General features: G+C 44.3%; 1 protein-coding gene across 7 annotated transcripts in view; it reads right to left on the reverse strand.

The window, feature by feature from the left end:
• Positions 1–18,196, reverse strand: part of NLRC5 (NLR family CARD domain containing 5) — an 86,271-nt gene extending 68,075 nt beyond the window's left edge. For all 7 annotated transcript variants that reach the window (XM_039232611.1, XM_039232615.1, XM_039232613.1 and 4 more), the window contains exon 1: positions 18,142–18,196. The gene's annotated coding sequence lies outside the window, so the exon portion shown is untranslated. The remainder of the gene's footprint in view (positions 1–18,141) is intronic.
• Between the last annotated feature and the right edge of the window lie 539 nt (positions 18,197–18,735).

An 18,735-nucleotide genomic window follows, 5' to 3' on the forward strand; every position in this document is an offset into this window, starting at 1 on the left:
GCTGAAGTTGGCTTCTCAGGACTGAGTGCACAGTCAGGCCTGGGGACCCTGGGATGGACCAGACCCACAGAGGCGCTCAAGCCCTCTCAGAATGCCCCATGCCAAGCCCTGCAAGGGGTGATGACAGAGATCTGGGCCTCTGCCTTCCCTGAAGGTGGTTGGTTACAGTCTAAGGCTTCAGAGGATGCCTGAGCCTGGGTGCATGTGGGGTCCATGCTAGGCCCATTTTATAGACGGGGAGACTGAGGCCCTGAGAGGGGAGGCTTTGCAAATAAGAAGCAGAGGCAGGGCCAGACTGACCCAGTGGGCTCTTTCTAGAAGGCTGATGCAGCCCCACCCTAGGAATGACCCTCTTTTCACTGGAAGGCTCCATGGGGGGACACCTTCAGAAAGATGTCAGCACAAGGGGCACCTGGGTGGCTCAGTTGGTAGGGTGTCCAACTTTGGCTCAGGTCATGATCTCGAAGTTCATGAGTCTGAGCACTGTGTTGGGCTCTGTGCTGACAGCTCAGAGGCTGGAGCCTGCTTCAGATTCTGTGTCTCTCTGTCTCTCTGCCTTTCCCCCCATCCTCAGAAATAAATAAATATTGGAAAAAAAAAAAAAAAAAAAAAAGAAGGATGTTAGCAGCCATTTCCTCCCTCAACCACAAAAGCCATTGGAACAGGCAAGGGGGGTCCTTGACACAGCACATTTCCGTGGGGGGGCGGGTTGAGGATGTGGGGGTGACAGTTCTTTGAAAACCATCATCTGCACTATCCTCAAAATGTCCAGGTCCTCCAGGACTTAAACTCAGTTACAGGCCTTTGCTGACACAGAACCTGAGGTCCCAGCAGGGAGGGGACCTGGCCAGGCGACTGCTGGAGAGCCGCAGCTGAACAAAGGTCTCCTGGCCCTCTTGGAGGGGGAGGGGGCAGTGCCCAGGTAGGAGTGGGGAGGGACCCAGAGAGGGAGAGCAGCCCACGCCTACACCCAGGCCTACACCTACTCATGCCTGGGCGGTACCTGTCCCAGATTCAATGAGGCCTCTCTCTCCTCCTCACTGCAAACTGGGGAATCTGCGTCCCAGCCCGTGTAACTAGGTTTTAAGTCCGCTTCTTCATCTCCACCACCTTCCTACTCAAAAGGCTTGAGCCCTCCTCTGGGATCAGGGCGCCCTAGAGCCAGCAGGTGACCTGGTTGTAGGCGTGCCTCTCCCGCTCAGCCCTGGCATGAGGTGGCTGGTGAGGCCTCCGGGAGGCTTTTCCCAACATGCTCCTGGGCTTCCAGAAGGCTCTTCTAGCATCTGCCAGGCCACGTCAGGGGTTCACAAACTTGTCTGCACATTAGAATAATGGGGCGGGGTGCTTTCAAAAATTCCAATGGGCCACACCTGGACCAATCACAGCATCATCTCTAGGGGTGGAACATCAACATGTGTACTTCTGGAAGCTTCCCCAAGTGATCTCGTGTGCAGACAAGCTTGGGGACTGATGTTCTAGGCACTATGACACCAGTTCTCCACTCCCGGTGCGGGGAGACTCGTTCGGTGTTCCCTCGCCCTTGTTACCCTGATGCTCCAGCAAACCAGACCCACACGAGCCTTGCCCTCTGAAAGGCTGGGGACAGACGCCACCAAGATAGCCTTATTTAGACGAAAGCCTGTGGGTGTCTCCCGATGACTAACACTTCCGCCTCCGCCTGTCCCTGGCACCTTGTGCCGCAGCTCTGTGGCTCCGGAGGCTGCTCTCACACAGGCCTGGGCTTGGCACAGCTGCACCAAACTGGAAAGGAAGCCAAGGGCTGGAAATTCCCTCTTTATCCCCAACCATCCTTTGGGAGAGGATCCGCGGGGAGTTTGGTTTCGGAGTTCTGGGGGACAGAACTGACTTCCAAAGGCAGTCAGAGAAGGGAAAATACCATAGGATCTCACTCACACATGGAATTAAAAAAAACCAAACCAAACTAGACAGCCAACCAACCAACCAACAAAGCAAACAAAAGATACCGAGAACATATTGGTTGGCAGGGAGTGCTGCTGGGGGCTGGGCAAAATGGGTGAAGGGGATCAAAAGGTACCGACTTCCAGTTATAAAATAAATACATCGTGAGGATATAAAACGCAGCAGGATGACTATAGTTAATAGTATCCTATTGCATATTAAATCATTAAGAGATAGATCTTAAAAGTCCTCAACACAAGAAAAAAGTTCTTTGCAACTATGTATGGTGATGGACGTCATTTATTGTGGACATCATTTTGCAATATATATAAATATTGAATCATTATGTTGTCCACCTGAAACTAATATAGCATCATATGTTAATTATACCTTGGTAAAAAATAAATATATTTTTCAATAAATGTATAAAATAAGACCTATACTGAATCCAGAGACTTTTGACTAATTGAAACACCACCATACGACCTTCAATGAATGGTCTTCTTTCCAAAGGAAATTCCCATTTCCATAGATCTTTAGTATTTTTCTTACAAAAAAATAATCAGTCATTGAAAAAGTCCTAAACATTGCAGAAATAAAACTTAAAGTTTATATTTCACGATCTCACCTATTAGGGAGAGGCATACAATTTCTATGACTTTTTACCCATATTGGAGGACATTTTTGCCTGATCTAAGAATCAGAAGAACATCATTTTTTAAATGATGTTTATTTAGTTATTTTGAGAGAAAGAGAGAGGCAGAGCGAGGAGGGGGGGTGGTACACAGAATCTGAAGCAAGCTCCAAGCTCCCAGCTGTGAGCTGTCAGCTGTCAGCACAGAGACTGATGTGGGGCTCGAACTCGCAAACCATGAGATCATGTCCTGAGCTGAGGTCGGACGCTTAACTGACTGAGCCACCCAGGTGCCTCAGAAGATCATCATTTCTTTAAAATTTTTTTCTAAAAATAATTTCCCATTTAACTTTATTTCTAAAGTATTGCTCACCGTGAACAGAAGATAACACTCAAAACAAAAACAAATACAAAAACCACCCCACCAGAAAACAAAAAGCTCAAAAGAAAATGGTGCTGTTGAACTAGAAAAAGTGTTACTGCTTGCCCAGGGCTCTGACTTGGGGCCCGGACTCCCGTTGCTGAAAAGGAGACCAGGAGTGTGAGAAGCACTAATTCAGCACCAACGGAGACTTTCTCCTTGACTAATCAGGAAGGACTAATGAGAACTGAAAAGAAGACAGTATTCTCACTTTGCAATTCAATTAGCATGAAAGCCCTGACTACACACCTCCTAAAGTCATCTTGTTGACTCCTACTGGATACGTCTTTCTTCGGGGAAACACTGACCTGCCCATTTCAGGAAGAAGACGCCGAGGCCCAGAGATGCACAGGACACCCTTAAGAACTCAGGGAAAAGACTACCATGAAGACACATAAGTCAGCAAATTATTTCCCTTTACAACAAGATGCCACAAGGTCCAAAGGCCTCAGAGTACCAGCTCCCCAGGGTTCGAATGCTCCCTCCATTTTGTCATGAGAGGCAAAAAGAACCACCAAGGCAAGGGACTGATGGGGATCCGGTGATGGTGCAGGCTCTATCCCTCCACCAAGGAGATGTTCCGTCATCCCTCCACCAAGGAGGTGTTCCGTCATCCCTCCACCAAGGAGGTGTTACGTCATGCACTTTCTCAGCTGCCTGCAGCCTCTACATCTGCGCAGTATTTTAGGAGGGACAATTAGAAACAAACATTTTAAAAATAAAGGTCAAGGAGAGGATTCCAGAAGACGGCAGAGTAGGAAGCCCCAGGACTCTCTCTCCCCACCTAGATGGCGCTGGCACAGGCACAATCTGTCTGATGGAATTGCTTTGGAACTCTGAAGTCTTTGGAGACTTGTCACTGCCAGGGGAAGGCTTGGGTGGTAAGTTGTGGTTAATTTTGGTCACTTCCAGCTCTAAGCACAGTAGCAGCTCTCCGTACCCCAAACCTGGTCACATGGCACACCGTTGTGCGTATGTTTCTGAAGCAGCCTGTGCACAGCCTGCAAGAATCAGGGTGAGTAAAAAGGACCTTGTGCTCCAAATATTGGAGATTTGTGCTCTGATTGCTGACTATAGCTTTTGATCACAGAGGTGCAGGGGGAAACAAAGGCAGGTAGTCATTGTTGTAAGATCATCTCCTTCTGGTTAAACTGTCAGGAGATTTAAGGGTCTAGACCCCTTTGTTCCCACCACTATTCTTCCCTTCTCCCCTTTCTGGAGCTAGACATTCAAGACTAGGACACAAAATCTGCATATAAGGAGAAAACTAGAGAGTGACTACATATGCCCAAGGAAACCTCAACATAAACACAAGAAGACATTAGGTTTACACCTCAGACTGATCCTCAGCACAAAGACAGCCCACAACAATGAAAAAAAAAAAACAAACAATAACCAAAAACAGTAAGGAAAATCCCAGCAGACTCTGGGGAAAGGAGAGAATTTGATTTCCAGAGTTACCATGTTATTATATTCAAATGTTCAGTGTTCAATCAGAAGAATCACAAAACATATGAAGAAATGGGAAAGTATGGCTCATTCAAAGGGGAAAGAAAATCAACAGAAACCACCTGAGAAAGACTTCATGGCAGACATATCAGACAATGACTTTATAACAACTGTCTTAAGGGGCGCCTGGCTGGCTCAGTCAGTGGAACATGCAACTCTTGATCTTGGGGGTGTGGGTTCCAGCCTCACCGCCGGTGTGGAGATTGCTTAAAAATAAAATCTTTAAAAATTGTCTTAAATGTTCAAAGAACTAAAGAAATATGTGCAGAAAGTCAAGAAAGCAATATGTGAACAAAATGAAAAAATCAATAGAGAGAGAACTTAAAAATAAACCAAAAAGAAATTCAGAAACTGACGAGTACAACTACTGAAATGGAAAATTCACTAGAGGGATTCAAAGGCAGATCTGAACAGGTAGAAGACTCAGTGAACTTAAAGACAGAGCAATGGAAATTACTGAAGCTGATGAACAAAAAGAAAAAAAGATTGAGAAAAAGCAAACAGAGCCTAAGGGACCTGCACATCATTAGGTGGACCAATATGCACAATGTGGGAGTCCCAGAGGTGAAGAGGGGGAATAAAGGGAGGCAGAGAGAATATTTGAAGAAATAACAGTGGAACATTTCCCTAACTGGATGAGAGACATGAATATAAACATTCGAAAAGCTCAACAAACTAACTCCAAGTAAGGTGAACTCAAGGGAATCCAACCAAGACACATTATAATCATACACTCAAAAGCCAAAAACAAAGAGTGAATCTTGAAAGCTGCAAGAGAGAAGCAAACCATCACATACAAGGGATTCTCAATAAAATTATGTGTAGATTTCTCATCAGAAACTTTGGAGGCTAGAAGACAGTGGGCGGATATATTCAAAGAGATAAAAGAAAAAATTCTATTAATGAAAACCCTGTGGCTGGCAAAAGTGTCCTTTGAAAGTGAGAGAGAAATCATGACATTCCCAGATAAACAAAAGCTGAGGGCATTCATGACCACTAGCCCTGCCTAACAAGAAATACTCAAGGAAGTCCTGCAGATACTACACAGTACTCTAAAGCTGTATGGAGACATAAAGGTAAATACATAGGCAATTATAAAATCTAGCATTGTAATGACGGTTTGTAACTGTACTTTTTGTTTTCTCCAGGATTTAAAAGTCTACATTTAAAGAAAAACAATTATTAGTGTAAAAGCTAGTACCATTGTAACTTTGGTTTGAAACTCTAAATCCTGTTTTCTACATAATTTAGGAAACTAATACATTTAAAGGAATTATTAGTTTATGTTTTGGGACACACAGTGTATAAGGATGTAATTTTGTGACATCAACAACGAAAAGGAGTAGAGACAGAGCTGTAAAGAAGCAGAGATACTGCATGTTACTGAAGTTAAGGTAGTATAAACTCAAATTAGAATGTTGTAACTTCTGGCAAACCATGAGAGACTCTTGAATACTGAGGGCTGATGGGGGTGGGGGAGAGCGGAAGGGGGGTGATGGGCATGGAGGAGGACACTTGTTGGGATGAGCACTGGGTGTTATATGGAAACCAACTTGTTCTTTTAAACTATATATATATATAGTTCTTTTAAACTATAAAAGAAAAAAAGGGAAAAAAAGAATGTTGTAACTTCAGGATGTTAAATGTCATTCTCATGGTAACACAAAGAATAAAGCTATAGAATACAGACAAATGGAAATTAAGAAAAAATTTAAACATTTCACTACAAAAAATTAAACACAAAAGAAGACAGAATGCAAGAAGTCAGGGACAAAAACTCTGTAGAGAATATAAAAAACAAATAGTACAAAGACAGAAGTAAGTCCCTCCTTGCCAGTAATCATGTTAAATGTAAATGGTTAATTCTCTAGTCAAAAGAGAGATTGGCAGAATAGATAAAACCACATGATTCAATTATATGCTGTCTACAAAAGACTCACTTGAGATAAAAGACAAAAACAGATTGAAAGTAAAAAAACGGAAAAAGATATTCTATGCAAATAATAACCAAAAGAGAGCAGGAATGGCTATCTTAATATCACAGAAAATAGACTTTAAATCCAAAAAGATTATGAGACAAAGGAAATTAGATAAGAGTAAAAGTTTCAACACAGCAAGGAGATGTAGCAATGATAAACATTTGCATACCTAACACAGGCCACCAAAATGGAGAAATAGACACTTTTAGAAAAACAGTTGGAGATGGCAATGCCCAACTCACAATAATGGAGAGAACAACAGAAGAAGAGAAATAAGGAAACAGAGGACTTAAGCAATACAATAAACCAACTAGACAGACATATACAGGGCACTCTGCCCAACAACAGCATACACATTCTTCTCAAGGGCACATGCATTATTTCCCAGGATAGACCATATTTTAGGTCATACATTAAGTCTCAGTAGATTTTATTTTTCAAGTTTATTTATTTTGAGAGAGAGTGTGTAGGTGGGTGAGCAGGAGAAGGGTGGGCGGGGGGCGGGGGGAGAGAAAATCCCAAGTAGATTCTGAGCTGTCAGAGTGGGGCCCAAGGGGGGCTTGATCTCATGAATCATGAGATCAAGACCTGAGCTGAAACAAAGGGTCAGACACTTAAACTGACTGAGCTACCTAGGCGCTCCAAGTCTCAATAGATTTTATAAGATAGATGTCACACAAAGTATCTTCTCTGACCATGAGATGAAAAGAGAAAGCAATAACAAAGAAAACTGGAAAATTCACAAAATTGTCAAAATTAAACCACTTTTTTTTTTAAAAAGGTTATTTATTTAGAGAGAGAGTAAGAGGAGGAGGGAGGAGTGAAGGGAGGAGTGAAAGGAAGGAGTCTCTCTCTAGAGAGAGACGGAGAGAGAATCCCAAGCAGGCTCCACACTTGTACACTCAACCAACTGAGCCATCCAGGTGCCCCTAAACCACACACTTAAACAACCAATAGAGCAAATAAGAAATTACAGAAGACATTAGAAAATACTCAGAAATAAATGAAAAAACATAACATACCAAAATGTGTGAGATACATGAAGGCAGTGCTAAACTTATAGTTGCAAATGAATGGCTATATTAAAATACAAGAAAGATCTCACATCAACAGATTAACTTTACAGTTTATGGAACTAGAAAAAGAAGAACAAACTAAAACCAAAACCAGCAGAAAAAAGGAAATAATAAATACTAGAGCAGAAGTATAGGAAATAGAGAACAGAAAAACAATAGAGAAAAATCAATGAAACCAAAGTTGGCTCTTAAAAAGATCAACACAATTGGTAAATTTTTAGAAATATTAAGAAAAAAAGAAGATTCAACTTACTAAAATCATAACTGAAAGTGGTATTACTACCAATTCTACAGAAATAATAAGGATTATGAAAGAGTACCATGAATAATTATATTTCAACAAATTGGGAAACCTAGATAAAATGGAGACATTTCTAGAAACACACAACCTACCCAGACTAACTCACAAATAATAGAAAATCTGAATAGACCTGTAATCTCCTAATAAGGAGATTAAATCAGTAATCCAAAATCTCCCAACAAAGAAAAGGCTTGGACCTGCTGGTTTCACTGGTAAATTCTATCACACCTTTCAAGAGGAGCTAATACCAATTCTTCCCAAACTTTTCCAAAAATTGAAGGGGAGGATACACTTCCTAACTGACTTATGAGGTCAGCATAATCCTGATACCAAAGCCAGGATACAGACACTATAAGAAATCTATAGACTAATATTCCTTATTAACATTAATGTCAAAATACTAGCAAGCCAAATGCAAAGCCTATTAAGAGGATTATACAGCATGACCAAGTGGGATTCATTCCTGGAATGCAAGGATGGTTTAATACATGAAAATTGATCAATGGAATACATCATATTAACAAAAGGAAGAAAAAAAACCCCACATAATCATCTTGGTTGATGCAGAAAACACATTTGACAAAACTCAGCATGCTTTCATTATTTTTTTAAAACTCAATGAACTAAGAGGGAACCTGGGTGGCTCAGTTGGTTGAATTTCCAACTTCAGCTCAGGTTACAATCTCATAGTATATGGGTTTGAGCCCCATGTTGGGCTTTGTCCTGATAGCTCAGAGCCTGGAGCCTGCTTCAGATTCTGTCTCTGTCTCTCTCTCTGCTCCTCCCCCACTCTCTCTCTTTCTCAAAAATAAATATGTAGAAAATCCTAGCCTGCACAGAAAAACCATTAGAACTAATGCATGAATTTGGCAATGTCACAGGATATCAAGTCAACACACAATAGTCAGTTGCATTTCTCTCCACAAATGATGTAGAATCAAAAAAGGAAATTACGAAAATGATTCCATGTACAATTGCATCAAAAATAATAACATACCTAAAAATTAACATATGAGGTGAAAAACGTGCACAATAAAAACTACAAAACATTACTGAAAGAAATTAAAAGCATAAATAAATGGAAACACATTATAGGTTCACGGAATGGAAGACTTCATAATGTTAAAATGTCAATATTATCCAAAGCAATCTATGGATTCAATGAAATTCCCATCAGAATCCCAGTGATGTGTTTTGCAGAAACAGAAAAACCCATCTTAAAATGGAATCTCATATGGAATCTCAAGGGACACCAAAAAAAAAAAAAAAAAAAAAAAATCCTGAAAAAGAAGGACTCATAATTTCTAATTTCAAAACTTACTACAAACTAAATCAAAACAGTGTGGTATTGACATAAAAACAGACATACAGCTGACTCTTGAATAGGATGGGTTTGAACTATGCATGAGCCTATTTCTACATGATTTTTTTTGATAAATACAGTACATTATGGTAAATATATTTTCTCTTCCTCATGATTTTCTTAACATTTTTTTCTCTAGCTTACTTTTTTGCAAAAATACAGTATAGAATACATATAACATGCAAAATATGTGTTAATCGACTGCTTATGCTATTGGTAAAGCTTCTGGTCAAACAGTTTGTGACCAGTAGATAAGTATTTGGAGAGTCAAAAAGTCATATCTGGATATTTGACTGCCCGGAGGTCAGCATCTCTAGCCTCTACGTTGTTCAAGGGTTAACTGTATAGACTAAATGAATAGAATAGAAGGCCCAGAAATAAACCTTTGCATATATAGCCAACTGATTTTTTTACAAAGGTGTCAAGACTGTTCAATGGGGGAAAAGAACAGTCTTCAATACATGGTGCTGGGAAACTGGACGTCTACAGGCGAAAGGATGAAGTTGGACCCTTACTTTATGCCACATACAAAACTAACTTGAAATGGATCAAGGGCCTAAATAAAACCCGAAACAATAAGACTCTTAGAAGAAGACATAGGACAAAAGCTGAACCATACTGGATTCGGCAATGATTTCTTGGGTATGATCCCAAAGGCACAGGTAACCAAATATATATCTTAGACCTCACAAAATTTTACTTTTGGATTTCATGAAAATGTTTTCACTTCTGTGCATCAAAGACACTAGCCACAGAGTAAAAAGGCAACCCACAGAATGTGAGAAACTATTTGAAAAACATGTATTTGACGAGGGATTTATAATCAGAATATATACAGAATGCCTAAAATTCAACAACAAAACTAAATGCCTGTAATAGAACAACAAAAAGACAAACGACTCAATTCAAAAATGGGCAAAGGACTTGAAGAGACATTTCTCCAAAGGTCTATGAATGGCCAATAAGTGCCCTTAGGGAAATGCAAATCAAAGCTACAGATACCACCTCACACCCATTAGGATGGCTACCATCAAAAAACAAAACAAAGCTGAAAACATCAAGTGCTGGCGAAGATGTAGAGAAATTGGAATGCCTGAGCACTGCTGGTGGGCCTGTAAAATGGTACAGCTGCTGCAGAAAATAGGATGGTGACTCCTCAAAGAAATTAAAAATAGAATTACCATATGACCCAGCAATTCTTCTTCTGAGCATACACCCAAACGAACTGAAAGCAGAGTCTCAAAGTGATACTTGTACATCCATGTTCAGAGCAGCATTATTTGCAATAGCTAAAACATGGAAGCAACCTGAGTATCCATCAATGGAGGAATGGACAAGCAAAATGTGGAATATTATTCAGCTTTAAAAGTGAAGGAAATCCTGCAAAATACAATGTGGCTAACCCTTGAGGATATAATGCCAGGTGAAATAAGCCAGTCACAAAAAGACAAATACCGTACAATTGCACTTAAATGCGGTACATAGAGTTATCAGGGAGGAGGTGCTGGGGAGTTACTGGGCAATGGGCATAGAGTTTTGGTTTTACAAAATGAGTCCGGGGTGGGGGGTGGATGGGGGTGATAGCTGCACAACAGCGTGATGGACATAATACCACTGAATATTTTAAGTGGGTAAAATGGTTAAGATGGTAAATTTTATGTTACGTGTATTTTAACTTAGTAAAGTCCATATATTCCTTTAGAAGTCCACCCTGAAGGGCGCCTGGGGAGCTCAGTCAGTTAAGCAGCAGACTCTTGATTTCCGCTTAGGTCATGATCTCGCAGTTCATGGGGCTGAACCCCACACTGGGCTCCACGCTGACAGTGCTCGGAGCCTGCTTCTGATTCTCTCTCTTCCTCTCTCTCTCTCTGCTCCTTCCTACTGTGCACTTGCTGTCTCTCAAAATAAATAAATAAACTTAAAAAAAAAAAAAAGTCCACACCAAGAACCTAGCCTAAGGAAATAACCCAGAATGTGAAAAGCTCTAGCTACCAGGATGTTCACCACAGCGCTGGATATCAGACACTTTTCCCGATACAGATAAACTGGCTGAGACACCAAGCCACCTGGAATACAGTGGCCTCCGGAAGGTTAGGGTCCCCCCAGGGCTTCCCCCGCAGGGGAGGGGATGGAGGCTGTAGTGACGAGGTCTTCTCTAGTGAAAGGTTCCTGTTGCAGGTCCAGCCTTTTGTTAAATTACATGCAAAAAATTCAGTCACAAGAAGCACTGTGAGCACAGAGGACTTTAAACTTCTCCTCTTCTTTTCTCCTTCCCTCTCTCTCTTCCTCCCCTTTTTCTTTTTGCCCGTCTCTGCCTCGTTCCCCCCTCCTCCAGACGTCATCACGGTTCATGGCTTGCTGCCCTCAATTGTCCCAGGTGACCCTTATGAGAAGGCCATGCCTGGGGTCTGCACACAACCTTCCTCACCCTCCAAGTGCCTACCCGCTTGCCTAGCTAGTCTGTCTTCACTGCAGCCAGGCCTCTCAACCACCGCACATCTCTGTGTAATTGTTATTGTTTTCTGTTGGCACATCAGTGAGACTTTGTCATGTTCTCGGCTGTAACCCAGTCCCCAGCGCAGGACCTGACATGTTATACAGAAGCTCGCGCTGAGTGGGTTGATGATCGCTGGGCGGAGCCGGGTGGGAATCTGTGCTGTCGGTACCCACCACCCGTGGAGAAGGGGGCATCACCCCACCGAAAACGCCCTTCGGCCATCGTACCTCCAAGAAGTTTCTAGGGGTCTCCTCCCTGGGCGGTCTAGCCTCTCTCCCTCTCCTCCCCTCTCTTAGGAGCAAAATCAGCGGCCCACCCCTAGCACCCCACCGCACTCACATACTCCATGCACAGTCTGCCCCACCCCCACCTCCTGGTCCTTGCTGACCACTTTGTGCCCAGGGCCTGCCCACTCCAATCCTATCAAGGTATTTTCCCAACAGTACTTCCCTTCCTGAGAGGGATCGGGATGGGGGAGGGGGGCTGTGGAAAGAATTAAAATGTCACATTTTGTTTTTTATATAAAAGAGAAGAAACAATCCACGTTAAGACCAATGCTTAAAAAAGTGGATATGGTTCCACCATTCTACAGGCAACTATGTGGCCACTTAAAGTTACAGTGTACTCATATTACAGACAACGAGACAACTTCCTTAACGTGTACAGTGGTTTTTTACAGCTTAATAGGAAAAAGACCCACAACCCAATGGAAAAGTGGACAAAGGGTATGAAGAGACAGATTATGGAAAAGGAACTGCAAGTGACCCTTTAAATATTTGAAAAGATAAGAGAAATGAGGGGGCAAGACACCATTATTCATCTCGCAGATCTACAAATATGGAGAAGTTTGATACCACGTGTGTTGAGGAGGGTGTGGGAACCAGGTTCCCTCACACAGACCTGCTGGGAGTGAAAATTGGGGCAACATGTAAGGAGGGTAATTTGCCATGTTTATTAAAGCTCAAATGGTGCATCTTCCCTTTGATCTTGCAAATCTTGCATATGTGAGAATATGAACCCATGATGACTCAACAAACATATTCATTACAGCACTGTTTGGGACAGCAAGAGCAGGAAACAACCTAAATGCCCAAGAGCAGTTAAATTAATTATGAGACAACCACAATGGACAACTACATTTAGCTGCTAAAAAGAAAAAGGCAGATATTTTTGTTTTGTGTTGATGTGGAAAGATTTCCAAATTCCATTAAATTTTAAAAACGGTACAGGGGCGCGTGGGTGGTTCAGTCAGTTGAACATCCGACTTCGGCTCCAGGCATGATCTCAGTGTGTGAGTTTGAGCCCTGCATTGGGGTCGCTGCCATCAGCACAGAGCCCGCTTTGGACCCTCTGTCTCCCTCTCTTTCAGCCCTTTCCCTGCTTGCGCTCTGTCTCTCTCAAAAGTAAATAAAACATTTTTTAAAAACCCAAAACAACAAAAAAAGATAAAAAACACTATCTAGAGTATATCACCATTTGTGATAAGGGGGAAAATATATACATATATTTGTATATATACAATATTGTTTGTGTGTGTGTGTGTGTGTGTGTGTGTGTGTGTGTGTGTGTATTTGTGAAGGCCCACCTGAAGTGGAAGGAGACATAAGAACCTGATAACATTGGCTGCCTTCAGGAAGGGTAATCAGCTGGCTGGGAGACAGAGACGGGAGGGAGAGTTATTTTTCATTATATACCTATTTGTATGTTTTATATTATTTTACTATATATGAATGTATTAGCTACTATAAAAATGAAATAATTTAAAAAATGAGATAGGATGTACTTTTCCTGTAATATATAATTCCGTTTTAGTTCAGAAAGTATAATTCCAGGGGCATCTGGGTGGCTCGCTTGGTTGAGCATCTGACTCTTGATTTAGGCTCAGGTCATGATCCCGGGGCCGTGGGATCGAGCCCTGCATCAGGCTCCTCACTGAGCATGGACCCTGCTTGGGATTCTCTGTCTGTCTCTCTCTCCCCCTCTGTCCCTCTTCCCCACTCGTGCTTTTTTTCTCTCTCTCTCATAAAAAAATTTAAAAAGTATAATCCCATTTTGGTTTTTACATATGAGTCTATTTAAAAATATGAATATACACACGTAGAAAAACGACTGCAAGTAACCAGAGGGAAAACAGCGACCATCTGCGGTCAAGTCAGTGTTCTCTCGAGGCTCTTCAAAGCTCTCCTTTGCCACATGTCAGAGGCATCTCAGTGAGAAGGACTGTGTAAAACCTTTCCGGGGAAGACTCCCACGTCTGAGAATTGATGAGAAGGCTCTGGAGTGACCCAAAGGATGGAGCAGGAGTCCCATTGCAGAGAGTCAGGCTTGAAACAGGATAAATGGGTGAACTCACATTTCCCCAGGCCTCTCATCTCCCTACCCCAGGAGAAAATGACTGCTTTCACGCCCTGGTCAACTAGGGAGAGAGAATGTCCACAGGGCAGAAGAAGAGACTGGGGTCAGAGATGGCCAGAACTAAGCTCATACCCATCTCCACCCTCCCGATTCACGGAGAGCTAAAGAACACTTAGGGCTTCCCAAAGGAATGGAACAGCGGTCCATGCCAACTTTACCCAGCTTTCAAGGACCCAGGAACCCCCCAGATGGCAGGCAGTTTACACAACCATGCCTATTTTACAGGTAACGGGTCCCACATATTGCCAAGTGCTTGCCTGCCTCACTGCTTCTGCAATGGTTTTAAGTACACCGTGTGGGAGAGACATGTTCTCCAGGGTGACCAGAGGGACCACAAATCTTCCCTTTCTAGAAAACCTATACCAACAGCCAAAGTGATCAATCTTTCAATTCTTTTTTCTTGGCAGATCACCTGGATGTTTTCTTTGCAGACTAGATTTCAGCCAAGGTAGACCTGTGGACTACCAGCCAACACTCAAAAGTAGACCTGGCAAAGGACACCAGTAGTTTATGTCCTCAGAGCACCTACCCAAAGTTTTTACAGGGTGCCTGGGTGTGGCTCAGTTAGCTGGGTGTCTGACCTTGGCTCAGGTGGTGATCCCGAAGTTCATGAGTTTGAGCCCCCCATCGGGCTCTCTCACAGAGCCCGTTTAGGATCCTCTGTTCCCTCCTCTTTCTGCCTCTCTCCCACTTGCACTCTCTCTCTAAAAAATAAACAAACATTTTTAAAAAAAGTTTTTACAACATATTGGCACTTGTATTAATTTGTTTCATCCTTAGTCCAACTCTGCCTGGAAGGGGGAAGAGAGGTTCTGGGATGGTGATTTCAGTTCCTAGCTTGGTTAGAGTCGTAACAAAGTACCCTCCAGGGGAAAGTCCTTCCTTGCCTTTTCTCGCGTCTGGTGGTTGCCGGCAATGCTTGCGGCTCCTTGCCTTTCAAATCCATCATTCTGATTTCTGCATCTTGTCACATGGCTGTTATCTCACTGTGTGCTGACCTCTTCTCTTACAGGGACACCAGTCCAAGTGAGTTAAAGGCCCACTTACTCTGATATGACCTCATCTTTTTTATGTTTAATTTTTTAACGTTTATTTATTATCGAGAAACAAGAGAGAGACAGAGCATGAGCAGGGGAGGGGCAGACAGAGAGGGAGACACAGAACCCGAAGCAGGCTCCAGGCTCTGAGCTGTCAGCACACAGCCCGACATGGGGCTCGAACTCACGAACCATGAGATCATGACCTGAGCCAAAGTCGGACGCTTAAATGATTGAGCCACCCGGGCACCCCAGGTATGACCCTCATCTTAACCAATCACATCTGCTAGATGACCTTATTTTCAAACACACATTCAGAAATCCTGGGGGTTAGGACTTCAACATATCTTTTCCAGGGACACAGTTCAACCCACAACAAATGGGAAAAGACATAGTTAACAAGTTTTGTGGAATTTTTCCCAGCGGGGACAGGGTATGTGGGTTGCGGTACAGAGAGACTGACCTGGCCCTGCAAACATCAATCCCCTCTGCAACTTTATTATTATTATTATTATGAAACAGTTGCAGAGAACTTTCCCTCTGCTTGTCCGCCTTCATCAAGGACCCATGGCTGTTTGCTTGCTTGTGTGGTGCTGTGAGGTTTGACCATGCGACCGGGACAGATCTCATCTCAACTAACCATGAAGCACTCTCTGAAGGACATATTATCATCCCCATTTCACAGATAAGAAACTGAGCTTCTGAGAGACGTCCGTTCACAGTCACCCTGCAAATACAAGGTGCTGGGAGCCCTGGTCTGCCTGCCTCTCGCTCCAGGCCACACTGTGTGCCGTGCTATGGAGACAAGGCAGGTGGCCATGATCCATGGCCAGTTGGCACTAGAGTCCAGCCACGTTTGAGGAGAGCATGTGGGAGAGGAGCCTCGATACACCCCAAAATAATCAGCCTCCCCTCCTTCTGTGTTCTCCAGTAGGAGACCCGGCCGAGTGCTTTTCTGGGCTTACTGCTACCTGGAGAGAAGGAAAAGCAATTTGGAGGGATGAAGCTCTGGGTACAGGCGTGGGGTACACCCCATGTCCCTCCACCCCCAGGTTTGGGAGATTAGGAAGTGCTGATTTTCAAACTGGGTGTTTTTTTTAATGTTCATTTATTTATTTTTGAGAGAGAGAGAGCACGCACAAGTGGAGGAGGGGCAGAGAGACAGAGGGAGATGCAGAATCTGAAGCAGGCTCCAGTCAGCACAGAATTCGACAGGGAGCTCGAACCAAGTGAGTTCGAACTCACAAGCTGTGAGACCAGGACCTGAGCGAAGTCGGAAGCTTAACCGACTGAGCCACCCAGGTGCCCTTTCTGTTTTTTAAGTCTGCAAACCCCCAATTGTTTAAAAAGGAAACATGAGGATCCCCAACTTATAAAACAGATGCAATTATGCTGAAGGTGAAGACCTCTCCCATACCTCCCCAAATGGCCACCTTGGCAGACTCCAGGTCCTGACCGCCTGAGTGAGAAAAATGTCTAAAAACCACATAAAATGCCAAAAAAAAAAAAAAAAAAAAAAAAAGCAGGTAACAAAACGCACCCATGCCTTCACTTACTATGGGGTTAAAAGGTTCATTAGAAATAGTCTGGAAATCTGACACTAAGAAATTACTGTGAAAGTGCTCACAGCCTTCAGATGGTATGGTTATTATTATTTTTTTAAAAGATTCCTTATCTTTTTAGTACATTCTCAGCTATTTCGGTTGAAATGTTGTGATGTCTGTTTGAAATTTGTTTCAAAATGAGGTGTGGTAGGGGCGCCTGGGTGGTTCTGTCTTCGGTTGAGCAAGTAACTCTTGGTTTCAGCTTAGGTCATAATGATCTCAGGGTCTCCGGTAGAACCCCATGCTCAGCGGGGAGCCTAAGTTTAAGTTTCTAAGCTTAAGTTTCTCTCCCTCCCTCTCTCTCTCTCTCAACCCCCCCTTCCCTTCTTTCTCACTCTTTCTCTGTAAAATAAAAAGATAAATAATGAGGTGAGAGGAACCTGGGCCGCAGAACGTTGGTGTGGTCCTTACGTGGGGCTTCTCCCCTGGCTCAGCCTAACTCTATTCCTTCTACTCTATCAGTGCGGCACTGTCCGTAACAAAAACCATTTTTAGGCTGAAAAGACTGAATTGTGCATAATGAGCAGCATGACTTCTGTAGCTTTTTAATAAAATTGTAATTGAAGCACAGGTGGCATTCGTTATATTAGTTTCAGGTGTAGACACACAGATTCGACAATTCCGGACACGTATATACAGCACCAAGGAGAACATTGCCTCTACTTCCTCTGCTGCACTTTTCATCTGCGTGAATTATTTATTTTATAACCGAAAGTCTGCACCGCTTATCTGCAAAGCACTTTATTGAAGTATGACTGACATACAAAAAGCTGTGTATATGTAACGTATACAACCTGATGAGGTTACAAGTAAGTATACATCTGTGAAGCCATCACCACAGTCTGTGTCATAAACCCACCCATCACCTCCAAAAGTTTCCTCCTGCCCTCTAGTTGTGTGTGTGTGTGTGTGTGTGTACTATAGGCTGTATGCTGTACAGACGATCTCTAGGATTTACTCAATCTGGGTATCCAAACTAAGTTCGTACCTTTTAATCCCCTTGATGTATTTCGCCCACCCCCCAGTCATCTCCCACTTCTTTAATTCTTTAAAAAGCAATTAAAAGTTAAAGTTCCAGGAGGCGATAAGGGCGTTGGGAGGGTGGGGGGCAGGCGAGCGCAGCCGCGTGCCCCGTCCCTCAGCCCGGGGGCTGGGGGAGGGGGGGACCCGGACTCGCCTTCCTCTGCAGCTCGCGCCCATGCTCCAAACTTCTCCCGGCAGCAAGCGGAGCGCTGCCCAGCCCCGGGCGCCCCGTCTGCTCAGCCCTTCCACCCCGCCAGCCGGCGAACCTTCGGGGCCTCCGGCCCAGCGCCCCGGGGCACCCCCACCTCCCCGCGCCGCTCGCCGGGACTGCCCCGCGGCCCCCGGACGCGCTCTCTACTCACCGGCTGCGCTCCGGCCCCCTGCGCTCCTGCCCCTGCGCGCTGCGCACGAAACTGAAAGCTATAGCGCGGAGAGCTGCGGGCCAGTGCCGGGAGCCGGAGGCCGCTGCCGGGAAATCACGTGGATCCGCGGTGCCCGAGCCCGAGCGGGCACTGGCGGGGCGGAGGCGCACCGCGGTTCCTGCGCGCAGCCGGCGGGGCGGCGGGACCCGGGCACAGCGCCGAGGGGCGCGGCGGGCGCTCGCCCCTTCGGTGGAGGCGAAGCGGAGGCAGAGGCGCGCGCGCGAAGGGGTCGGAGCGCTGCAGGAGGACCCCGGGATGAGTCCAACCCTCCCGGTCTCCTGCGACGCTAAGGGGGCGGTGACAAGGTGGGAAAGAGGAGGTGGTCGCTGTGCAGGAGGAGAAGACGGAACCCAGCCGGCCTGGCTCCTGTGGCGGTGCTCTCCGGCATGAGGCGAGGGGGAAGGGAGTAACAGCAACAAGTGGTCTTATTAACGGAGCCTTTGACTTTCTCACACGGTGCCAAACACTATCTAGGAATTTCTCTAAACCTCAAAATAACCCTAAGATGGAAATGCAAGCATGGCCCCATTTTAC

Source organism: Hyaena hyaena, unplaced genomic scaffold, assembly GCF_003009895.1.
Source record: "Hyaena hyaena isolate Hyena2069 unplaced genomic scaffold, ASM300989v1 scaffold_68, whole genome shotgun sequence".
NCBI lineage: Eukaryota > Metazoa > Chordata > Mammalia > Carnivora > Hyaenidae > Hyaena > Hyaena hyaena.